Source organism: Diceros bicornis, chromosome 6 (assembly GCF_020826845.1).
Source record: "Diceros bicornis minor isolate mBicDic1 chromosome 6, mDicBic1.mat.cur, whole genome shotgun sequence".
Taxonomy (NCBI): Eukaryota; Metazoa; Chordata; class Mammalia; order Perissodactyla; family Rhinocerotidae; genus Diceros; species Diceros bicornis.
Window position 1 is genome coordinate 50,727,397 of NC_080745.1, and position 27,739 is coordinate 50,755,135.

A 27,739-nucleotide genomic window follows, 5' to 3' on the forward strand; every position below is an offset into this window, starting at 1 on the left:
CCTCAATCCCTTTCAAAAGTGTACCAATCCAGGTAAGAAATTATACCCTAATTATAGAAAATAGTGCTTAAAAATAATACGATCACTTTTTAGCCAATAGTTCTGATCATTACGATTTTTTCTTTACTCTCAAACGTAAAGGCTGTGTAGAAAGAAATTATTTTCAAAAAGACCTGAGCTCAGTCTTTCTTCAGACCCTGGAATGGCCCTAACTTTGGGTGCTTTTAAATAGAGGAGCCCAAATTGTTTTCATCCTACTCTGACACAGGTTTTAAACATCTATTTTTGTTGCAATATGTCCACTGAAAAACTTTCTTTTGGCTGAATACCTAGATATGAGTAGAAATGGATCTCATTTCAATACTGTTCTCCCTTTTATATAAACTGGGTCACATATAAACAATAGAGTTGGTCAATATGATTTGTTACAGTTTAAAAGAAATAATTTGTAAGAAAAAGAAAAGGACTAGAGACAGTGAATCTTAATGGAAAATTTCTAGATTTGGAATTGATCAGATCTTTATTCAAATCTTGTGTCTGCTAATATTAGCTTTACATTCTGTGCAAATTACTTAACTTTTAGGACCCTCAGTTTCCTCATAGCCTTAAAAAAAACGCAATTCCTTCCTGACAGAATCGTTAGGATAAATAGAGATGACTACGTAAATTTCTCAGTATGGAGGAGCTCACTAAATTTTCTATCTTCAGAGTTAAATCTTGGTAAATCTCTTTGCTTCTGTGTGAGGCATGTCCCACATTTAATTCAATTGCAAATTCAATGCATTCTTCCATAATATGATACTGAACACAGGGTTGGAGAAGATGCGGTGGTCTTCTGAAGCTAAAGAGCAGTTCTTTCTTGTTCTTTCTGCATTTTAGAACGTGGGAGCTCAGTTTCCTATCTTCTCTGTGCCCAAGTACCATCAAGTCAGTTAGTAACAGCTGGAAGTGAGGCAAACCTATCGATGCCCTCCTTCCCAGAGTTGAGGAGGAACACTCTTCACTCACTGCTGAGCATCAAGATGACTACAATGAAACATTCATAGACCCACTTCATCCTTGTGTAACAGGCAAGCAGAGTCTTTCCCACATATAGTAAGTTGAGTTCTCTACCTAGATTCTCTCCTTAGCCCTGGGTGGTAACTCCAGCAGACCTGCAATGGAACTCCATCAAGAGCTAAGCTATTCAGAGAAGGTCCAGCAGAAGGACCCCTCGATTAAGAGTCCAAAAAATAATTCCGGTTTTATCACAAATTTTCATTTTTTTTTACATTAAACAATATCTCTTAAGAGAATGGGTCATTTTGCAATACATACAAATACCATATCATTATGTTGTACACCTAAAACTCATATAACGTTATATGTCAATTATATCTCCATTGAAAAAAGGATACTACAAAATAAAAAAAGAGAAAGAATAGAAAAATTAGAATGAGAGAAGATTCTTTTTTTTTAAGCAAGGGGAAAATATGTCAAAAGATGGACAGAAAACACTCAACTCTAGTTTTTTGGGTCACTTGTCCCAGCCTCTGATCACTTTCAGCTTTTCAATATCTTTTGTCTATAATAGAATTGGAACATGTATCTCTAACTTCCATAACACAGCAGAAACAAAAATCAACTTAAAAAAATAATATAATTCATAAATGGCCACTGTCAACACGGTCTGGCATTAGGAAGAGTCACTTGTGTTGAAAACTAATTTTGTTCATTTGAGATGGCTTTACTTGATCAGACATTAAGAATACAAATACTGGGGACAGCCCCATGGCTTGGCGGTTAAGTGCGCGTGCTCCACTACTGGAGGCCTGGGTTCGGATCCCGGGCACGCATCGATGCACAGCTTCTCCGGCCATGCTGAGGTGGCGTCCCACATGCAGCAGCTAGAGGGATGTGCAACTATGACATACAACTATCTACTGGGGCTTTGGGGAGAAAAAGGGGGAAAAAAGGAGGAGGATTGGCAATAGATACTAGCTCAGGGCCAGTCTTCCTCAGCAAAAAGAAGATTGGCATGGATGTTAGCTCAGGGCTGATCTTCCTCACACACACACAAAAAAATACAAATACTAAATTATATCAATAAAATGCCTTTAATTGCAGAGAATAAAATTTGGGTTCAACCAAAAAGATCTTTAAAATTCTACGTGGCCCACACCTTATTAGACATGCACTCTTTGTTTGCATATTAAAAGGCTGAATCTGGACTCGGTCGATGGTTCCTGTGCTAGCGTTGCTGAGGGTCAAGGCTAAGGCCCCTGTGGACACAATCCCTGATATTAACTATCCTATAAATCAGGCTCTTGGTGAAAATCCACAAGCATCCAAATTTAAACTAAAATTATAAAATGATGAAATTACTCAATTTGTTCCTTCTGAGGCATCGGGCTTATCTAATAATACTTGTCCAACCTACTCTCATTTTATGCATATGATTAGTAATTGGCTTGAGACCAACGTAATAAACAACTTTAAAATAGATTAACATAGTCCTCTTTAGCATAGGGAATACCATAAAATTCACAAAAATCAAGTGCAGCCGCTGGTCCGGAGTCTATGACAGAGGCGACCCTCAGTAGGTGCTTGGGGCTGAGAAGGTGAGAAGATTGAAAGCTGTCTCTATAAAGCACCATGATTTTTATTAATGGAAAAAAATGCAAAAACCTATAGACTTTTCCTCTATGAGATTAAACCTCCAGATATTTGGAATCATCAAAGGCCTGGAATTGTTTGAAAATCTGCAGAGCTGCTTGATTTTTTTCACTTTTCATTTTAATATTTTGATATTATGAAGACAATCAAACTTACACCCCTGAGGATTTCAGTTCTAAATATAAATTCTTACTCTTATGTCCTGTGCTGAAGCTAGTTCAGATCAGATTAATTACTCTTGCAGAAGGGAAGCAGGTAGAGGAGAGAGGGAACACAAATTCCAGAATGGCAAAGCCTATTCTACATTTTTTTAAATATATATCTCTTGATAATTTCCTGTCCTTGCTTAAAATGCTAAATAACTGTGCCCTGCATGGAGAAAACTGAAGGAAAAGTTACTTTTACATCTGAAAATTAAAAAATAATGTTTACCCGGAAAGTCCTATATATTAGCATCTCTTCCCATTCCTAAAAAAGTGACCCTCCTTTATTTTCCCCAGAGTATGTATTTATCAATAATCAATGCTTTCCAAGTAATGATATTAGCAGTGTCTATCTATAGCTTGTCTGTCTAAGAGGGTATTTGAGGATAAGAGCTAAGGAACGTACAGGGTCACGTGTGAAAGGCAGAAAGGAAGATCGGTGCTTCCAAAGACTTCAAAGGAGAAACACTGATTCTTTCTAGCTGAGATGGGGCGCCTCTGGGAAGCGGCTAAGATAAAATGTGATGTAAACCGCACTGGAGTCTTAGTTCTGCCAGTGATTCTGACTTCATTCATCTGAGCAGGGGTCAGGGCACTGGTAGTTTTTTCAAGATCCCCAGATAGTTGTAATACTCTGCTCAAGTTAAAAATCACTGAACTTGAAAGAAAGAGAGAGGAGAGGGAAGGGGAGGGGAGAACATTTAGGGCACAAGAGGCACTGGTGTGAGCCAACACAAATGGACAGGAAAGGGTAAGATGGTTGAGTAGAATCATCTTTGGTTGATTTAGCGAAGTCATGGTTTGCATTGTGCAAGATTTTCAGAACCAGATTTCATAAGTTCCATGATTGTGATTGCTCAGATAAATAATTTTATTTTGTCTTATAGACAGTTGGGTAAGTATTTTACATTTGTAGAGAGTATACAAAATTTGACAGTTGCATGTTGGGGAAGTTCTGGTGGCAACACAGAAGAGTGGAGACAATTTGGGGATTAGCAAAACCTTTGAGCATTGGTTTTCAAATGTAAGTGTGGATAAGTTTCATTTGTGGAGCTTATGTACATACAAATCTATGGACCCTCACTCAAGGTTCCAACTGAGTAGGCCTGGGTGAGTCCCAGTATCTGCATTTTAATCATGTCCTTCAGCTGACTCTGATGCAGACATCACATGGACCAATGTATTTGGATACAATGATAGTTTTTACAGGAAATGGTTAAGAGATGCTTAATGACCGTGATTAGTTATATATAAATAAGAAATGTTTAATGAGTACTGCTATGTCGGGCATTATTTGAGATGCTGGAAATTAGAATACCAATTGTTCAAGGATCTTACCCTCAAAGAACTAACAGTCTGAAATGGGGAGACTGATATGTAAGGAAGGAACAATAAAATATTAGTTACCATTTATCTTTATCGTCAATAATTTTTATTGGCATTTCCATGCGTATGTCAAGTACTATGCTAAGACTTTTATGTACAATATATCATGTTTTTTTCCCTTTTTTTCCCTTGCAGCAACATCCTAAAATAGGAACTGCTTTTATCCTCTTTTCCCATGAGGAAGGCAGGAGTCTGACTCCCAAACTTCTGATCTTGGTTACTAAACAGACTGTGATGTCACCAAGTAAGGTGAGGGGAAGAAAATAATGACTTTATTTTCACAGAGGGTATTTTTAAAATTCGTGTGAATTTACGGGTTTCAAATTCCATGGAGTATCAAGATAATTTTTTTTTAAGTGTCAATTACAAGGCTTCTATCACCAAGGATGGTTCTATTTATGTAATCACTGCTTTAGACTATTACAGCATTGAAGTAAGTTAAAAATAAGTTCTTACATAAGTTAGTCAAACCATTCTTTAGCTCTCATAATTGTTGAAATTTAGTTGAGTTTATCAATTTTATTAAAAAAATGAGTATCTTTGCAGAACTCAATATCCATGGCCTTCTCTCATGCCACATGATCAGTGCTGTAGTCTTGAATTCAGTAAGTCGTGAAGAAATATTTAGATATTGGCACGAACTGTAATTTGACACCTCTACAGGTGACAAATATATTAATGTCAAAAATATATCTATTATGATAAATCTCTTCATACAATATCAATTATTACAGTGTACATCTGATTTTTGGTAATTTGTTTCTACTTATTACTGCCAGATTTATTTTTTTAAATCCATAATAAGTGAAGTTACATTAATTTCTTCTGAAAACCAAGTAATTAAAAATATAATGCTATATATTTTAGAGATTAAATAATATATAAAAATCTAAATTATGTCACAAATCAGGTGAATGAGGTGACGACTCTTGCATTTAAGAAAATTATGGTAGAGAATAAAGGTCATAGATAATTTATTATTAAAGATATGTGTAACATTTGAATAACCAAACCAAAATTCTTATTCTACGCAAATGAATTATCTTACCACCCTAGGAATTACTTCAACAAAGGTCACCAGGTAATATCTCATACAGTGTTAGGAGATGGCAGAGGAAGTGGGTCTGGAAAAGTTAAATTCCTTTTGTGATTAATCAATAAATTGTGAGAAGAAAGTTATCTCCCCACTCTAACCCAAAGCATATAGGTAATCTCCTTACTTTCCTTGATCTAGCAGTCTTAGTTTGTTAACTTCTAGGACAAATGCCATTTTTCTTTATATTTTTTTTAATATGCCTGTAATAGGATTTTTTGGTTTGTTTTTTTTGGTGAGGAAAATTGGCCCTGAGCTAACATCTGTTGCCAATCCTCCTCTTTTTGCTTAAGGAAGATTGTCATTGAGCTAACATCTGCGCCAATCTTCCTCTATTTTATATGTGGGATGCCACCACAGCATGGCTTAATGAGTGGTATGTAGGTCTGTGCCCAGGATCCGAATCTCTGAACCCTGGGCTGCTGCAGCAGAGCACACAAACTTAACCACTATGCCACTGGGCTGGGCCCCCATTTTTCTTTTAACGGCAATAAGATAGTAACAGTAAAGCAACAACTCTTCCTTACTGGCAGCTCAACCTTTCCCAGGGTGCTTCCCAGAGCCCCTAAATTACTCTGCATTTCCCCTTTGATTTATGTGGGGCTGCCACATCAAGAAAATTAAAAGTATTTTAGAAATAGTTTTATGCTGCTTACTCAGGAATACGTGCGAATACATAAAAATTTTATCATTATTTTTTAGTGGAACCTGAGCCATTTCTACATTTCAGTTTAAGAATGTAACATTCATTGGGGAATTCTGGGAAGTCACTAATATGAGGGAATACTCCAGGAATATACTTGGCTGTATTCCCGTTAAAATATACATTAACAATAGTAACAGCTACCATTTATTAAATGTTTACTACATATCCAACATTGTGATAGATTCTTTTTTTTTTTTTTGAGGAAGATCAGCCCTGAGCTAACATCCATGCTAATCCTCCTCTTTTTGCTGAGGAAGACCGGCTCTGAGCTAACATCTATTGCCAATCCTCCTCCTTTCCGCCCCCTACCCCCAAAGCCCCAGTAGATAGTTGTATGTCATAGTTGCACATCCTTCTAGCTGCTGTATGTGGGACACGGCCTCAGCATGGCCAGAGAAGGGTGCGTCAGTGCGCACCCGGATCCGAACCCGGGCCACCAGTAGTGGAGTGCGCGCACCTAACCACTAAGCCACGGGCTGGCCGGTGATAGATTCTTAACATACATTACTTATTTACTTTTTATAACAATCCTTTGACATGATGAAACTGAAACTTAGAAAGACTGAATTACCCAAAGAAACAGTTCATAACTGGCAGAGCTGGAATATTAACTTAACTCTTTATGATTCGGAAGGCCATGTTCTTAACCATTATTCTGTCTTCTACCTCCTGAATACATGGAAGTAGAAAATTCTCAACAGTTCTGCAAACTGATAAGAATCAACCATATTCCAAACTCTAAATATCAATTTATAGTAAATGCAATATGAATAGAAAAATAATTTTAATACATGGCAGACAAAAACTAGTTTTATTAAAAATATTAATAAAGAACAGACATTAGAATATTTACTCTATTTAAAAAAGGTAAGTCTAAAGATATACATATGATAAGGAGAACCCTACCAACAGGGCAATCTCCCTTTTCACCATATGGAAACAGGTTGCAGATTACTTGCCTTCTCTCTCCATTAGTGCTTTTATATTTTGTAGGAGATAAATAATAAACAAAAAAAATGAATTCATTGTATGAATTTCTGCCTACCATACACCATTTATTAGCTTGAAGTAAAAAGGGAAATTCCTGCCCAAATAGACTGGTGTTCGACCAAATATTTGGCTATCATGGCCTAGCCAAATTGATAGATAAAATTAAACATCACAGTAAATCTGCCCTATACACACACACTCATACGCACACACATACATATGCACTCACAAATATCTTTAATGGCATCCACAAATTTGAATATGTTTTTTCAGCTGACATCCCAGCTGGGACTCTCAATCAGAATGCCTAAATGTGGCCTCTCCATGTGGTTTGAGCTTCCTCACAACATGGTGGCTGAGTTTCATTTATTATTTCTCAATTAATCAAAGTTAACATGCATCTGACAAAGAATGTCATTAATCACGCTTATTTAAGAGCCAAAGGCCTTCTCATTTGTTTATTTACAGGGAACAGTGGGAAGAGAGAAAAGATGAGTTTTTTCACTGCTCAGAGATTAATATTTCCCCCTAAATAAAATTTTCAAAACCTGGTATGTATTTAGAGGGTGCAGAATCAGTTACCTTTAGCACTGTGTAAATATTAAAAGGAAAGCAAGAATATTTTTTTCTGTTTAATTGATTATAGTAACAAGAGAACACCATTATTTCCATATGTTAGGCTGAACACTGGCTGCACACTAAAAACTGCCATTTGTCTCTCAAAATACTTAGTGGATTTTCTTAAATATCCTGACAATTCATAATCACCTGAAGTCCTTAGTTTACCTTGGAGTTCACTCTTGATATTGTATATGCTGTAGGTTTGGTCAATTGTATAATGACATGTATCCATTATTATAAAATCATACAGAGTATTTTTACTGCCCTAAAAATTCTTTGTGCTCTGCCTATTCATTCTTTCTCTCCACCTCAACCCCTGGCAACCACTGATCTTTTTATTGTATCCACAGTTTTGCCTTTTCTAGAATGTCATATAGTTGGAATTATACGGTATGTAGCTTTTTCAGATTGGCTTCTTTCACCCAGTAATATGCGTTTAAGTTTCCTCCATGTCTTTCCATGGCTTGATAACTCATTTTATTTAGCAACCAATAATATTCTGTTGTCCGAAGGTAACACAGTTGATTTATCCATTCACCTACTATAAAACTTGGTTGCTTCCAAGTTTTAGTTCTTATGAATAAAGCTGCTATAAACATCCATGTGTAGGTTTTTGTGTAGAGATAAGTTTTCAGCTCCTTTGGGTCAATACCAAGGAGAATGACTGCTGTATTGCAGGGTAAGAGTATGTTTAGTTTTGCAAAGAATCACCAAACTGTCTTTCAAAGTAGCTGTACCATTTTGCATTCCCAACAGCAGTGAATGAGAATTCATGTTGCTTCCCACCTTCAGCAACATTTGGTGTTGTCACTGTTTCAGACATTAGCCATTCTAATAGGTATGTAGTGGCATCTCATTATTGTTTTAATTTGCATCTCCCTGATATAAGATGTGGAGCATCTTTTCATATGCTTATTTGCCATCTGTATATCTTTTTTGACAAAGTGTCTGTTAAAGTGTTTGGCACATTTTTTAATTGGGTTGGATGATTATTATGTGTCAATATAGGTTCATTAATTATAACAAATATACCACAGTGGTGGGGGATGTTGACGATGGGGGAGGCTATGAATATGTGAGAGTAAGTGATTATATGGAAAATCTGTGTACCTTTCTCTCAATTTATGTTTTAAAAACTAAAGTCTTAAAAAATATATAACCAGGAATTAGACTAGATACTTTCCTAGAAAGATAAATGATAGGAAGTGTTTAGACACTCCTCTCTAGGAAAAAAACAATTAGAGATTGATTTTCATTTGACTTTCATTTGTTAGCTCAATAAAAATTTAATTGTAATAATATTTTTTAAAACATTCTGACACTTATGTTCTCAATCACTAATTTACTAAGTCCATTGTTATGAAACATGTCCATGGCTCCACTCACACCATTCGTCTGATTTTGTTTTTTGATACAAGTAGACCATATAGCAGATAGGAGGATGTTTGACCAAGACCAATCTTTCTCTGGCCTCAAATATATTCCAGAGGATAAAATCAGTCCTACTAAATGAAAATTACAACATATTATATAAAATGTATACAATATAAAGACCTGTTTTCTATTAGCCAAAGCAGTACAAAGATGGAACAACCTTCTCTGAAAAATACTCACTTCCCTGTCACTACAGGTAGGATGAAATCACACTTTTGTTTGATTAATTAGGTGGCCTAGTCCTGAGGGAAGGGTTCCTAAACTTCAGTGAAATCAGATGTAGGTTTCAAAGAAAAGTGTGCCAAGATCCCACCAGCCAAAGATTCTAATTTAGTAAATCTGAGTAGCTTTGGCCATGTTTAGTTTTGACAATCTCTAGGGTTAATCTGAACAAATCCAAAATTCCAGAAATTTTGAATTAAAAATAGTCTAAATTGCAATGCTTTTTAAAGTATGATTGATAAAGCTTGTCAAAAATATAAAATATTAGCCATTATTTCATATCTGCTAAATCAGAAGTCTTTAAGGTAGGGGCCAAAAATCTGTATTTTAACACATAGCCTGAGATGATTCTTATGTGTACTCCAGTTATAAAATTTTGAAAAATATATTTATACATTTGATACTTCATTCTTTATAATTGTCTGGACTTAAGGGGTAGTACATCAAGCATCAAGAAACCATCACATACCTTATTAGTATCATTAAACACTATGCATTTATATATATATACTAAATAAGAGAAATAATATTGGTGGCTCTTCATGAACAAAGTCCTAGAAATAAAATTTTAAATAACTAACTTAATAATAGGTTATTTCAATTTTTTTAGTCATGCTGTCACTTTACATCTTTCATCAGTTTATTCATTTAAAGCAGACAAGATCAAAGGGAAAACTGCATGTCTATAATCACCTCAATATTTATATTGAAGAACAAAACCAAAACTTATATTGAAGAACACTTAAAAGAAGAACAAAGCTGGAGGCATCATGCTCCCTGATTTCAAATTATATTACAAAGCTATAGTAATCAAAACAGTATGACATTGGCATAAAAACAGACACATAGATCAATGGAACAGAATATAGAGCCCAAAATAAGCCCATGCATATATGATCAATTAATTTACAACAAAGGAACCAAGAATATACAATGAGGAAAGGACAGTCTCTTCAATAAATGGTGTTGGGAAAACTGGACTGCCACATGCAAAAGAATGAAACCGGACCACTATCTTACATTGTACATAAAATTAAAGCAAAATAGATTAAAGACTTGACTGTAAGATCTAAAACCATAAACCTCCCAGAGGAAAACATAGGGGGTAAGCTTCTTGACTTAGGTCTTCGTGATGATTTTTTAGATTTGACACCAAAAGCAAGGTAACAAAAGCAAAAGTCAACAATTGGGACTAGATCAAATTAAAAAGCTTCTACACAGCAAAGGAAACCATCAAAAAAATGAAAAGGCAACCTGCTGAATGGGAGAAAACATTTGCAAATCATATATCAGATAAGGGGTTAATATACAAAATATATAAAGAACTTATATAACTCAATCACAAAAAACCCCAAACAATCCAATTAAAAAATGGGCAGGGAGGGGCGGCCCGTGGCTTAGCTGTTAAGTGCGCGTGCTCTGCTACTGGCGGCCCAGATCCTGGGCATGCACCGACGCACTGCTTGTCCGGCCATGCTGAGGCAACGTCCCACATACAGCAACTAGAAGGATGTGCAACTATGACATAAAACTGTCTACTGGGGCCTTGGGGAGAAAAAGAGAAAAAAAGGAGGAGGATTGGCAATAGGTGTTAGCTCAGGGCCAGTCTTCCTCAGCAAAAAGAGGGGGATTGGCATGGATGTTAGCTCAGGGCTGATCTTCCTCACACACAAACACACACAAAATGGATAGAGGATCTGAATGGACATTTTTCCAAAGAAGACATACAGATGGCCAACGGGTACAGGAAAAGATGCTCAACATCACTAATCTTCAGGGCAGTGCAAATCAAAACCAAAATGAAGTATCACCTCACTCTTGTTACAATGGCTATTATCAAAAAGACAAGAAATAACAAGGGTAGGCAAGAATGTAGAGAAAAGGGAACATTTGTGCACTGTTGGTGGGAATGTAAACTGGTACAGCCACTATGGAACATAGTATGGAGGTTCCTCAAAAAATTAAAAATGGAACTACCATATGATCCAGAAATTCCACTTATGGATATTTATCCAAAGAACACAAAAACACTAACTTGAAAAGATGTGTGCACCCGCATGTTCATTGCAGTATTATTTACAATAGCCAAGATATAGAAACAACCTGAGTGTCCATTGATGGATGAATGGATAAAGAAAATTTATTATATCCAATGAAATATTATTCAGCCATAAAAAGAATGAAATCTTGCCATTTGTGACAACATGATGGACCTTGAGGGCATCATGCTAAGTGAAGGAAGTCAGGCAGAAAAAGACAAATACCACATGATCTCACTTATGTATGGAATCTTAAAAACAAAAACAACAAAACAAGCTCATAGATACAGAGAACAGATTGGTGGTTGTTAGAGATGGGGAGTGGAGGGTGAGCAAAATGGATTAAAAGGTACAAACTTCCAGTTATACAATAAATGTGATGGGAATATAATGCACAGTATGGTGATTATAGTTAATAATACTGTATTGCATATTTAAAAGTCGCTAAGAGAGAAGATCTTAAAAGTTCTCATCACAAGGAAAAAAATTCTGTAACTATGTATGGTGACGGATGTGAACTAGACATTGTGGGGAACATTTAGCAATATATACAAATATCAAGTCATTATGTTGTACACCTGAAACTAATATAATTATGTATGGCAGTTATACCTCAATAAAAAAAGGATCAAAGGGAAAATCTACATGTCTATAACCACCAAAATGCTTATATTTGTGTCACAAAAACTAGGGAACAAAAAGTAATCATCTAGTTTTACTGAATATCTTAGAGGTTGAAGTGGAAATAGGATCAAATGCACCAAATAGAGTCAAATTAAAAGGACTAGAGTTTCTATTCCATCTTTACTCAAATATAGTTCATTTATTCCTGGTAAATTCACAAGTGGCATATGTATCAGAAAAATGAGCTCCTCTTTTAATTCAATTCCAGCAGTGAGGAAATATTTTTCTCTTCTTTAACACTGAATATTTTACAAGGTTATAAGTCATCAGTTTAGCATTTATGTATTTTTGATGAACTCCTAGTTGGCAAGAGTAGTTAAGGTTGTTTCATTGCCAAAGGTAGAGTGGCTAGCTCTGATATAACCTAATTTTATTAGCTTAGGATGATACTATTCAAACTTATGAAAAAAAGACAATTATGTACATTATCAATTTTATTTATGATATTAAGAGTATATGAGCCCTTTAATCCAAATCATTTATACATCTAAATAACATTCAAACTTCTGTTGTGATGTGTTTATATGCCAAATAATTAACCAAACCTCCATTATATTCTAGGATTTGTATACCTCTCTAGCTTTAGCATTTTTAAAGAAAAGGAAGCCTATTTGTGATTAAGAGTGATCCCCTGTAGATAGTTCACAGTCCATGGGGAAGAGTTCCCCCTCACTGAGGACAGACGGGGAAAGAGAGGCCAAAGACAAATAGCCCTTGATCACAGTTTCAGTGCAGAGAAAAACAACTAGAAAATGGTCTAGGTTTGGGAAATACTTAAATATTTTAATAGCATAATATAATGGACAAAAATTTTACAGAATGTCATATCCTTTCGCTTGAATAAGAAATGCCTGTTACATTCTATGAGAAACGTGAACTCCCTGGTTCCTGCTAGACATGCAGAAAGGTTAAGGACTCTTTGCATTATTAAACAAGATTAAGTGCCTGACACATAAACGCACAGAACCTTGCACTCAGCACTTTAAGTTAAAGACATGATTTGAAGATGTATAGCTTATAAGTCAATTTTTGGAGGCATGACTATTTCATATAAGTCCAAAAAGTCAACTGCAGCCCCAGATAGCATTTGCAATACATCCATAGACACACTTCTATTTACTTTATGTCATTATCTTCTTTCCTTATGTGGAAAGAAAAGAATAGAGATTTTTTTAAAGGATTTTTAAAAAGCATACTACATGATAGGCTTTCAAGTTGGTGAGTTCTCAAAGGGAAAAAAGTTTAACTAGAAACTTTAGGAACATGGCTGATTAAATTGGTGCAGAAGGGTGTTCCTTCTACAAAAAAAAGTGTAGAAAATGATGAATAAAATATAGAAGTTATTAAAAATAAATAACCCAACAGTACTACCTTTGCAACTCTGTTCTAAGTCTAAACTTATCCAATACACAAAGTTAAAAAAATCTAGTAGTAATGATTAACACTATTGAGCAGTTACCATTTCAAGCAATGTCTCAAATGAAGCTGATATGTGATAAAACATGGATGAAAAATGGAAAAATTCCTAGTAACGTTTGGGTATCTGATTTAGTTTTTTCCAAGTCTGCAGTATTTCTGTCTTTGGATTCCCTAGGACACACAGGTATTTATAATAGATTTCCATTTGATTAAATTTTTTCAAGATAGTTTCCCACCAATTACATCTAAGAATTGAAACTAATGCAAATGAACACATTTGTGTTACATGGAGTAAAATGCATACTTTTTTAACACAGTAATACTGAAAGGTAGAACTTTTCCTCCATCTGTTTTTTTATAACTGATTAAAACAGAAAAGCCACCATGTAGGTCCGAACAACAATTCAGAGTTGCAGCAGACAGGGACACCATTTTCAACAAGCTTACCATCAAATGTGGGGAATAAGGACTATACCAAAAACAATGAATGGGTACTAGAAGTAATGAATACTATTGCTTTTCTGCTCATACTAGGTGTAAGATAATAAATTTACCTTAACCTGAAGAGAAAATCAAGGATGGCAGGAAGAGTTTTGGTCTTTTTCACTTGATAAGGGCACACCCTTGCCCTGAAGTTGTGTTACAAGACTGGGTGAGGAAAATTTTGGAAGAACAGGTAAAACATAAGCAGAGCAATTATTGTAAGATTTAACACACTGTAGACCTTGCCACATTGTATCCTCATTAATAATAAGCATCAATAGCATATTAAAAGTATAGATTTTATTTTTTATCCTTCACAATTGAAAGAAATTTCTTACCACAAAACCAAGAAAAATAACTGGGAGAGGACACTTAGGAAAAGAATGCTCATCTTCTTCACTTCACAAGAAACTGAGAAATGGACTGCAAAGCTGCATTTAAAAGTTTTTTCCAAGCCGTGCTGTGGTGGCGTCCCATATAAAGTGAAGGAAGGTGGGCACGGATGTTAGCCGGGGGCCAATCTTCCTAAGCAAAAAGAGGAGGATTGGCAACAGATGTTAGCTCAGAGCTAATCTTCCTCACAAAAAAAAAAAAAAGTTTTTTCCCTGGGTGCACTTAAAGAAGCCAAAGTGCTTGTTGACCACTGAGAAAAAATAAAATGGTTTTATTAGTTTCCCATCATTGCTGTAAAAAATTGCCACAAACTTAGCGGCATAAGAAAACACAAATTTACTATCTTATAAGTTCTTAGAAGTCCAAATGGGTCTCACTAGGCTAAAGTCAATGTGTTGGCAGAGTAGGATTCTGGAGGAGAAAATACATTCCTTGTCCTAGCCAGCTTCCAGAGTCTGCACACCTTCCTGGGTCCTGGCCGCATCACTCAACCTCTGCTTCCATTGTGACCTCTCCTCTTATTCTGACCCTCTTGCCTCGCTCTTATAAGGACACTTGTGATTCCCTTGGGTCCTCCTGAAACGTCTGGGATAATCTCCATGTCTGAAGGTCCCTAATTTAATCACATATGCAAAGCCCCTTCTGCCAGGTAAGGTAATATAGTCACAGGTTCCAGGGATTAGGGCACCGACATTTGGGGAGGAGGGGAAATTATTTCACCTATCGTAGAGGCACAGAAGCTTTTCACAGAAGGTGGCAGGTCATTAAGACTGTCAGAACCTAGCTACCCTGTCAATGTCCTCCATTTTACCTTTTCTCTAGGTAGAATTATCACTTCTAAAGTCTTCTTGATTCTTATCTAGCAGAACGACTTGCTCCTAACAAGTTCACACCTGCACTCTAGCACCAGTTCCTTGCTAGAGGTGTCTAAAGCTTCCCTTTGTCAAAATTGTGTTTCTTTGGGGCCGGCCTGGTGGCGTAGAGGTTAAGTTTGTGAACTCCACTTTGGCGGCCCAGTGTTCGCAAGTTCAGGTCCTGGGCGTGGACATATGCACAGCTTGTCAAGCCATGCTGCGGTGGTGTCCCATACAAAGTAAAGGAAGATGGGCATGATGTTAGCCCAGGGGCAATCTTCCTCAACAAAAACAGGAGGATTGGCAACGGACCTTAGCTCAGGGCTAAACTTCCTCACAAAAAAACCCCACAAAACTTTCTTTCCTTGCCTGACTTGCTGAGTGTTTGACTCCTCTTCTCTTCCTGGCCATTATTAGTTGCTTACACCAAAGACTTTAAAATATTAAAATTGAATAGCACGTACTATTTTATGTATTCAACTTTTTCTTGACAGTTACGATGTCTATCTCTGTATCTGTTTCTGAAGGTGACAGCTATTTAAGCCTCAGGCTTAGTTTTACATACTGAAATTCCAAATTCCTGATTTGTTTCTGAATTTTAGTGCCCAGCTCAAGGTCCTCTGAGTTACAGGCTGCACTGGGTGATCATTGCCCTGCACCCACCTCATTATGCTCTTTCTGAATAAGCTGGGACTTGGAATGATTGACTCTATATGCTGTCAAATCTATCAGGAAATATACAGGCAGTCTTAAAAAATATTTATGCTAAAGAAACACCTATAGATAATTTGAGAGTTATGTTTTCTATGTTTACTTGTTAATTTTAATGGACTCATTAATAAAAGCCTAGTTAATAGTCTACTTTCAGTTTTGGATTTTTGTGCCCATGCTTTATTATATAATTTTATAGTTCTATTTAAAAAAAATGTAAACATCATCATAAATGTTGTGGATGACCATCTGCTTAATCTTAATTACCCACGAACTAAATGGGAGATTCTGTACGCCAAATACCAATGTTAGCTTGTGTGCATAAGTGTGTGGGTGTGTGTGTGAAATATATACCTTTTCAGCTCCAAAGTAGATAAAGTAATTGGTGACTAAACAATAAGGAAAGTGATACTTGGAAAGATGTTTGTGTGTTTCCCATCAGACCCTTTAAGTCACATCTAAAAAAGTTTTCCCAATGTCGTCAAATTGCTTTGACTACTAAGAAAATGGCACACAAATTATTTGTGGTTGTGGCTGTGTTTGTGTAGAGGAACATTTTATTTTCTGTTGGAGACAGGATGGCAGTGAAATCTAAGCTCCAGAAAGATATACATATTTAAACTCAGAATAATAAAGTACAACTAATTTGTTGGGGAAAATTTTTACACACACACACAATCAAATTTAATAAGAATTAAAATGGCCATTAGGAAGTTATCATTGTAATGTCTTACTGTTCCTACTTGGTAATTTAACATTTATTTCCTGACAAATACAAAACAGGGACTATCTATAGACAAAAGATGCCATCCATGGCAAGTGGCAGAGTCAGTTAAGAATGCAGTGTTTGGTCATCAAGATAGTGACGTAGGTTGTTTCCAACTTCAGTCCCCCTCACAAAAAGACCAACTAGCAACTCTCTATAGACAAGAGACCATTGTGAAAATCTCAGAACCTAAGGATGAGGCAGAAGCACTCCCTTGGACCAGAGACCAAGAAGTACTACATTAGAAAGGGAAGAGGAATGGCAACATTCTGACTGCATTACACCTCTCCCACGCCAGAACAGTGCCCCATCAAGAGCCCTCCCTTGGGCCTATAATTTCTCCCTTGAGAAAAAGAGAGCCCAAGGTGGACACCTAGCTCCCCCACCATTGTGGGACGCTTCCCAAGGGGCCCACTTGGGTCTTGCCTCACAAGGATCACTGGGGGAATCTATGGGGTTTGACCACTGGGGATCAGATAAAGAAAGAAAAAGGGGGAGGAACTAAGCAAACAAATCTATAGATTCAATGCAATGCTATCAAAATTTCAATGACATTTTTCAGAAAAATAGAAAAACAATCCTAAAATTCATATGGAACCACAAAAAACTCTGAATAGCCAAAACTATTCTGAGAATGAATAACAATGCTGAAGGCATCACACTTCTTGATTTAAACTATATTATAAAGCTCTAGTAATCAAGACAGCATGGTGCTGGCATAAAAATAGACACATAGACCAATGGAACAGAATCTAGAGCCCAGAAATAAACCTGTGCATACGTGGTCAACTAATATTTGACAAGGGAGCCAAGAAAACTCAAAGGGGAAAGGATAGTCTCTTCAATAAATGGTGCTGGGAAAACTGGATAACCACAGGCAGAAAAATGAACCTGGACCCCCATCTTACATAGCTCAAAAAAATTAACTCAAAACGGATTAAAGCCTTAACTGTAGGGGCCGGCCCAGTGGCGTAGTGGTTAAGTGTGCAAGCTTTGCTGCGGGGGCCAAGGTTCAGATCCCAGGCACGCACCAACGCACCGCTCCTCAAACCATGCTGTGGCGGCATCCCATATAAAGTGGAGGAAGATGAGCACGGATGTTAGCCCAGGGCCAGTCTTCCTCAGCAAAAAGAGGAGGATTGGCAGATGTTAGCTCAGGGCTGATCTTCCTCACATACACACAAAAAAGACAACTGTAGTACCTGAAAACTGTAAAACTGTTGAAGAAAACATAGGGGAAAAGCTCCTTGAAATTGGTCTTGGCAAGGATTTTTTGGATATGACACCAAAAGCACAAGCAACAAAAGCAAAGATAAACAAGTGGGACTACATCACACTAAAAAAGTTCTGCAGAGCAAAACAAATGATCAACAAAATGAAAAGTCAACATCCAGAATGTGAGAAAATATTTGCAAACCACATATCTAAAAAAGAGGTTAATATCTAAAATATATAAGGAACTCATATAACTCAATAGCCAAGAGACAAATAATTCAATTTAAAAATGGGCAAAGGGCCCAAATAGACATTTTTCCACAGAAGACATTCAAATGGCCAACAGGTCCATGAAAAGGAGCTTTACATCGTTAATCATCAAGGAAATGCAAATCAAAAGCACAATGAGATATCTCACACCTATCAGAATGGCTATTATCAAAAATATAAGAGATAACAAGTGCTGCTGAGGATGTGGAGAAAAGGGAACCCTTGTACACTGTTGTGGGAATGTAAATTGGGATAGCCACTATGGAAACCAGTATGAAGTTTCCTCAAGAAATTAAAAATAGAACTACCGTATGATCCAGCTATACCACTTCTGGGTATATATCCAAAGGAAATAAAATCACTATCTTGAAATGATATCTGCACCCCATGTTCATTGCAGCATTATTTACAATAGCCAAGACATGGAAACCACCTAAGTGTCCACTGATGGATGTATGGATAATGAAAATATGATATATATGCAGACACAGGAATATTTTTCAGTCATTAAAAAGAAGGAGATCTTTCCATTTGCAACAACATGAATGGACTTTGAGAGCATTATGCTAAGTGAAATAAGTCAGATTAGAGAAAGACAAATACTGTTTGATATCACTTATGTGGAATCTTAAAAAGACAAACTCAGAGAAACAGAGAGGAGAGTGGTGGTTACCAGGGGTTACGGGATCAGGGAAGTGAGTGAAGGTGTCAAAGGGTACAGACTTCCAGTTATAAGATGAATAAGTTCTGGGGATGTAGTATACAGCAATGTGACTATAGTTAACAATACTGTTTGTATATTTGTAAGTTGCTAAGACAGTAGATCTTAAATGTTCTTACCACACAGACACAAAATGGTAACTATGTGAGGTGATGGATGTGTTAACAAACTTAATTGTGGTAATCACTTCCATATATATATATATATATATATATATATCAAATCATTACATTGTACACGTTAAACTTACACAATGTTGTATGTCAATTATATCTATATCTCAATAAATTTGGGGGAAAAAAGAATGTAGCTTTTTTATGGTAGATTAGTATCATTATGACATGATTACAACAGTACTGCAAATTAATATGCCCAAGCTAAAGTAAAACAAAAGGAAACACATCAAGATATATTTAGGGAAATAATTCCATACCACAGAATTCTTGTGAAGTCAAAATTGCTATTAAATTAAAACTGTAAATTTTATTCTATTAGCTAAATTTGTCATTTGCAGTGAGAGACTGTTTTTCATCCAGATTTTAACCCTTGTTCAAGCCAAATCTCCATAAGAAAAATACACTCCAACCTTCCTTTTTTATCTCCAGATAGGCCAATCTCCTCATCTCAATTCTTTGCGCTTGCCCATCTCTGACTTAAATGTTCTCAGAAGCTCTTCATGCAGTTGCCTCTTCTTCTTGTTTTATTCCTCACATCAAATGCCACCTCCTCAGAGGGCCATCCCTTATACTTTCTCTGGAACCTTCACACATCTTGGCAACAGTCATTCTGAAGTGAGTATCCCCCCATTACTAGCTCAAGGCCTTGACTGATTTTCTTGTTAGCATTTAGCATTTGTTCATTGTCTATCTCCCTCTAAGAGAATGTAAGCTAAATGAGAGGAAGAATCCTGTCTGTTGTGTTTATCCAGCATTGTCTGGTACATAGAGTTCACTATCAATAATTGTTGTTGCATGAATCAAATGAACCATTCTATAGACCCCAGAAGGTTAGTGAGGTTAATGTACACCTTCTCCTTGCAGATGCTTATTCTACAAAAGAAAAAAAAAGGTATCTACAAATCCTTTAGCAACTGCTTTTGCTTTCTCTGGGATCAAGTGCAGCACTCGTCTCTATGATAATGATTATCACTTACACAGACTAATAAAGCCATGCAAGTTATTTCAGAAAAAGCCAAATAGGCTATGAGAAAGATAACTTATTTTAGAGACTAAATTGAAACATGAAAGCTATTTGACCCTACAAAACACTGCCTTATTTTATAAGCTTTGGACAATTGAGTCTAAGGTAAGGTTAAAGATAATCTACACTCATTCAAACACTATTCTCTTTACAAAGCAGTGAAGTACAATTTGATTAAGTGGTTAAAAGAACTCAAAGGCAATCAAAAGGACTGGCCTTATTTTAATACTTTATTATTTCTGCATCACTTTTTTCCTTCCATATTTTTTGTCTACACAATACTTCATGTGATTCTTAAAAAACATTTTGAAGTGGATAAGATTGCTCTTTTTCTCTGTCTTGCAATGTAAAGATATATGCTTGTGGGAGATCAAAATTGGCCACCCTGAAATATGTCTCTTTTCCTTGATTATTTTCTCTGACAGACATTTGACCTCCCCAAACTTCTTAAAGAATTTAACATAGAAGACCCGTTTCAGGAAGGAGCCATTATCATATGATGGCTGTAATAGACTATAAAATAGACGTTACAATAGACAAGGCCCCACAAGACCCTCTTAGCAAAAATTCTGTCTCTCCCAGGCCACATTCTCTAGGTGACCCTGAAAAGAGTTGCCAGACAAACATTCACATTTGTAAGGGAAATCTCCATTTGTAAAGGTATCTCCCTCTCTGTACTGGGAAGAGGGGGGGATGACCTCATCTCTAGAAACTTATCAGCGTGGAAGGTGAGGACTTAAATCTGCATAATAACCTTACTCTTGTTTACTGTGCTTTTCTGGTAATCTCCAATAACTGACTTCCCCCATCCCCAAAATCCTCCTTTGTCTCTAGCTGAAGATAGTATTTAAGATGAGAATCTCTGCCATTTTGTTGAGAAACTCAGTGTCCCTGGTTTCTCCCATGTATACATGTTCTTATATTAGGTATTATTTTCTCCTGTTAACCCATCTTTTAATTATTTGGCCAGCCATAAGAACCTTAAGGGGAAGGGCAGAGGGGGATTCTCTCTCTTCCCCAACATGCTCCAATCAAGGAAGGAAGCTACGGAAGTGATGGGGAAACCTCAGTGAATTCAAGGGGAGGATAATAAAGCCAGGATTTTTAGTAAACAAGAATATTGGAGACTGGAAATTTAGGGGCTGAGGATACTTTCTTTGTTATTAGCTATATACTTTCATTTTTACTTCTCTTTTTCTTTTGTTCTTTCTCATGGCCTGTCTTCAAACATCTATATTTTTCTACCTCTCTCCAAGCCACATTATTTCATATTCTATTTCTCCAACTCCAATTCAGAATTAGCTAAAGTGCTCATGTTTATGTAAGTGCTTATATTTACATTAAATATTTGCAAATTTTTCATAGTTGATAGCTCATTAAATTGTGAAGGAATTTATTTTGTTTCCTGTGTTTTTCCATATATTGTTGAGATGATGCACACTTACTTATAAACTCTTTTTGAAATTCTTATGGGTCTTTTGTATAGATCTATTATAATGTCTTCTTGGTTTTACCTCTTTGAAATTTTTGTTTAAATATTAATTTTATTTAGTGTACTCCCTCCTATGTGGACCCACTAAATTTGAAGAGGAATAAAGTCTATTTAAATGCACTGATGTGAATGAAAATGAAATAATAATGAGCCCTTACTACTTTCTAATTAAGGCAGAATATTTAAATTAGTTATAATATCTGCTGTCAAAGATCTGCCCAATCAAGATTTATATCAAACAAAGGTCTGATTTTTACATGTTTATCTTAGTTCTTAAATGACTCTTCCATAGTCATACTAATCTCTGTCTCAGACTGCTGCCTGGAGATCCCAAATTGTTAAAAATATGGAGGTATAATAGCTAGCAAGAGATCATTTTCATTTTACCAAAGGATGAGAAGAGTCAGAAACTAGCACAAATATAGGATGTAAGGGCGCAGAGATCGTCAATGGCTTACCAAAACCATCTGGCTGATGGCAAAGCCAATTCTACAAACTAAGTCCCTTTATTCAGGAGTAGAGTTTAGATGCACTCTCTGAAGCAGCACTCTCCAAGGAAGTATAACCCATTTCTCTTATCATTCAGCTAAAAGGAATAGACATGAGCACTGTCTATAGTTTTAACGTTTTTATAACAGCTGTTAAATGAACTCAAGCAGAACTCTGATTAACATAAGAGAAATAAATGAAACTCATCTCATCATCCATTGCTGCTGCATCAGGATAATGTTAGAAAAAGAGGCAAAAGGAAGAAGTGGGGGAGAGGCTTAAGTCCAGCATTGCCTGTGGAATCAGATTCAGATGGAGGAGGAAGCAATAAATGCCTCTAATGTCTTTGAAAAAAAACAAAACGAAGTCACGTGTAGAGATCTCCTACTATTGTAGTGTTTGTAGAACTGATTTGTATGAAAATAAAACTGAGAAGAGACGACCTGCAGTACCAAATATGAACTTTGTTTTCTCTCATTGCCTCAAAACTGGTCTAATTTTCCCCATCCTTTCATTGAGGATGTATTACTGTAAAATTACTACAGATTCTTTAGGTAGCAGGAGAACACATCAGAAACATTGTTTAAGCATTGCTTGAATATACTTATCTTCTAGTTGTTATTGATGTTAACAGCAAGACATAAATGAACATAATGCAGAATTTTAGCAGTCATCAAAACAGTTTATAAAAATGACTGAAAACAACATTCACCATGGAAATGATTAACATTTTGAAAAGCTTCATTCATTCAGTGTAAAACATAGCCTAAGACAATGTCTGTGCTTCTATATTTTTGTCAGAAAAGATAATATTCCTGATCCATTGACTAACTTTGATGAAAACCTTTATTCTTAAGGGACCAAATGCCTCCTGACACAGCCTGTATTAGTTTTCTGTTGCTGCGTAACAAATTTCCACAAATTTAGTGACTTAACACAAATTTTTTATCTCACAGTTTCTGTAGGTCAGAAGTCTGACATGGCACGATTAGGTTCTCTAAAAGCTCAGGGTCTCACAAAGCTAAAATCAAGGCTGAGTTCTTTCCTAGAGGCTCTGGAAAAAAAATCCTGCTTCCAAGCTCATTCAAACTGTTAACAGAATCCAGTTCCTTGCGATTTGTAGGACTGTATTCCCTACTGTCTTTCTAGCTGTCGGTTGGGCATCTCTCCAGCTTGTAGAGGCCATTTTCAGATTCTTTCCACGTGGACGTTTCCATCATTAAGCTAGTCAGCAAAGAACATCCAATTCTTCTGAGGCTTTGAATGTCTCTGACTTTTGCTACCAGCCAGAGAAACTTCCTCTTTTAAAGGGCTCATGTAATTAGGTTAGGTCCACCGAGATAGCTTCCCTTACTAAAATCAACTGAGAGACATAACATAACCTAATTATGGGAGTAATTTCATGTCAGTGTTTCTACGAGAAACCACTAATTCCTTACCAGATATCATTCATAAATAAACAGCAAGCAATAGGATATATTGGAGCACATGAGGAAGTCGTTTGGGGTAAAACTAATTCGGCCTGGGTTTGTTTTTCCAAAAGGGCCCGTCACCTGCATTGTGTGTCTGCTTTGGGGTGTCTCAAAGAGAAGAGTAAATGCCCTTATGATAAGGATGCAACTTCCCCTACATTGACATTTCCTTAAGGATAAGCATTTCTCCCTAGGCTAGGATTTGACTGCTGCACTCATCCTGACCACCCAGCTCCAGACAACAGACCTGACACCAGCCACGCCCATCAAGACAGCAGACCTGCTCCCCGCTGTGTCCATCAATAGCTATTCTGGCAGGGCAATCTGGCAGGGCGATCTTGTGGTTATTGTAAAAGTGACATTGCAATCCGATGTGATACATGCTCTTTGAGGGTATATAACTGCTCTGTACACCCCACTTCTTTGGTGCCCTTCCTTCCTTAGGGAAGGAAGTCCCCGGGCTATGGTCCTCAAAAGTTGGTTCATAATAAACTCACCCCAATTTTGATTTATAGACTGATTATGGATTATTTACGTCAACATCATAATGACATTGAAAAAGAAAATGAAGTTACTTACATCTTCTTTTTAAATACCTAAACTGAAAGGTATGCCTATCAGGAAACATCCTACCCATTGATGCAGCTTTGTAAAAACAGAATGTGTTTGCTATAGAACAACAAATTTAGACATCAGACCTGAGGCTCTTTTTTATTTTTGTGGGGTTCAGTGTCAGCCTAGGAGATAAAGGCCTGAAAAATATTCCCGCTGCTGCAATGACGCCAGCAAAACAAATGGATCATTTTTCATATATACCTGGGAGGGCTTTCCTCAGTGGGCTGAGGGAGCAGCAAATCATACCAAATAGGCCTTTCTGTTATTTTTTGACATAATCCCATTCCTAGCTGACTACTGTACTCAGTGGCTACAGGAGGCCTAGCTTTAGCATAAACCCATATATTATCTTTTATTAAAAAGTCAAACTACTCATCTGTGGTAGGTATTAAGTCTATATTTCACTCTACATGTACACATGGCCATATTGGCTTTTTTCATGAACTATGTTGAAAATAGTAATAATTAAATGTGCCATCGTTACATTTTCTATACACCAAAAGAAGCATTAATGTGAATCAAATTAGCAATCTAGCACATTTAATTTGCTAAATTTTCAGAAACTGTCAGTTTAATGACACATTTTAATATTTTGTCGGAAAACAGCATCAGTCTTACTAGTCTATTATATCTCAACTCTGTATAACTCTGACTGAAAAAAGAGTGTTGATCAATAGATCAATATCTCCCTGACATAAGGGCAACAGAAGTGGAAAATATTAATTAATCAGTTAAAGCTGCCATTCAACAACTGTGTCCTGAGGGCCTTCTGTGTGCCTGCTAGACACAGGGGTTATAACGGTGAACAAGACAGGGCCACGGTCCTCAAGTCATTTTTCATCTTTTTATAGAAACAAACAAGCACACCATCAATTACAACAAGAAAGAAAATATTACTAAGGGGCTATTAAAGGTTTCTCTGGGAGCATATATAATGGAAACCTCAGGTTATCTTAGGGACGTTGGGAGAGTCTTGAACTGGGAATGAAAGTATAACGTTCGGCAAGAGCCCTGGGATTTTATCTTAGTTAACTTGGATGAAGACATCAAAGGCATGCCTATCAAATTTCTGGATAATTCAAAACTGAGAATGGTTGATTACTTTTGTTAAAAAGAATTATAATTCAAAGTAATTAGCTCACTCAGCTGAAATAAATGCCCAATTACCAAAAAAAAAAAAAAAAAAGAATAGGAAAAAAAGAAAGAATTATAATCATACTTAGGAAAAGTAAAATAATTAATAGTAACATGTGAAGATTTGGTTTGATGAGTAACCAAAAAAAGAAGAGAAGTTTGAGTTGATTAAAACAATCAAATAATAACTACCATGTACTCAACACCTATTTCATACTTACCTCACTATTTTATAGGTCAGTAAATTAATTTCTAAAGGTTTACACATTGGTAATTGCTGAAACCAGTATTTGAGTCTAAATCTATCAGTGAAGGATCTGGATTGGTAACACAGGTTAGGAGATAATTCATTGTGTTAAAATAGAGGAAGTTATAGTTTCAGTTAGTTTCAGTTATACGAATATAGAATATACTTGATGAAATATATTTTTACAGAAAAAACGTATGGGATTATGAGATATTTTACGTGACATGTACACATAGTTAACGTGAACTATATTAGGGCGTGTACTGGAGAATATATGTTTCAGTACATGAGGAATGGAGAAAAATAATCCAAATTTGGAGGACAAAGCTGCAAATTACAAATAGAAGAATGAAGTGAGCTCACATTACAGATAAGAGTCCAATCATGTGAGGCAGATGTTCCAACTAAGACTAAATCCACTCCAAGATGACCTAGATGTGAGAACCTCTCCTTGGGCTAGTGATATGATAATTAGAACACTTACAAAAAATTAAACAGAGAATATTTCTTACCATCTCCCACTCAGGGAAAGGCCTGGGAGGAGTTTAAGAGTTGTTTGTGCAGCAACAAAAAAGAAATGAATAGACAAAGGATATCATTTGTCTATCAAAGGGACCACAGAACTTCTTGAGTAATTCAAGGATGTTTTCACTTCTAACGTCAGTATCAACACAAGTGTCATGATACATGTTCCACCTGATGGAGTCGCTACACGGAAGAACCCCTGCCTTAGGAAACCGAGAAGCTCACTGTCACGATGACTTTCTCTGAAATGGATAGTGTTGCCGTCAAACATGGCGGCTTGCAATCTTGATTGTCTCCCTGCCCTTTGCTGAGAAAAAAAAATACAGTTGACAGAGAAGGAATAGAAGGTTGTGAAGGGAATTTTGGGTCCTGAAGGAACCCAAAATAGCCTGAATAAAAGAACTTTAGGAGATATACAATGGGCTCTTTAAATGTATAATTGCCCTCTCTGAAGGCACAGTAGTGTGCTTCTTAAATTGATTCTTGCTTCTCCAGAAGGTAGAACAAATCCAATGAGTTAACATTATAACAAGAGTAATATTTTAGATAAATATTGGGTTGACTTTGCATACTTTAGTTTTTCAATAAGACTGTGACTGCTTTGACCTTTCTCCCCATCACTGAAGCAACTAATCAGAAATAGAATAATGCTTTGTCAGGAAGCTGTGCAGGGAATTTCTCCTTTGGATAGACAGTTATATGAATTGATGTTAAAATCCCTTCCAACTCTAAATAATGTTATTCTAAATGTATTTTTCCTCATAATGAAAAAAAATGAATTACACAAGTTAATGAATAAATAATTAGATATCAAACAATGTGGGTGGAAAGGAAAATTACCAGTTCTGTAAATAAAGCCTGTAATAAAATCTACTTGCTTTATATGAATATGCTGCCAAGGGTCCTGGGTTCATTATTTGGAATAAAGAACATTCTCTTCCTTCCATTTAAATACTTCTTAATAGAGAATTATTAAGCAGAATGTATTATGGAAGAGTGTATAATACCATGATAACCACAGGAGTAACTAGAAAAATAAAAGACAGATGCACTAAATTAATCAAGTTACCAATGCAATCATCTCTGGAAGAATTGAGCACAGACAAAAGAAAAAGTGTTTATTTACGTCAATAATTGCTTTTAACTCATTATTCCTAAGGTTCTTTCCATTTAAATGAACAAAAGCAATTACTTACATCTAATGGAAAGACTTTAGCATTCTATTAGTAAGTTATTTAATTTTCATTAAAGCTGTCTACTGATGAAAATCATTCAAATAAACTTTGGAACTTGAAAGGAGGAGTGATTGAGCAGAAAGTGCAGAATTAATTTGAAGCCTTTTTTTCTTTTCAGCGTTAACCATGTTTTGAAATAGAGACATTATAAAATTATGAACTATAAAATTTACTTAAATAAAAATTTTTATCATAGGCTTTCTCTGAATCGTCTAAAACAACCATTCAAGTCATTTAAATTTTTGTTTAATAACAAATTAATTTAAACTCTCCTTTATTTTAATTTTTAATTAAAAATTAATACATAGTTCAAAATTTAACGTATATCTACAGGTACCTATACATATTATATACACACATGTATATATATAAACACACATCTGTATACACACAAATAAAGTATCACCATCATTATTTTCTGGATATCTGAAGTTTTAATTTGAATTCCCCATTTGTTTCTCAAGA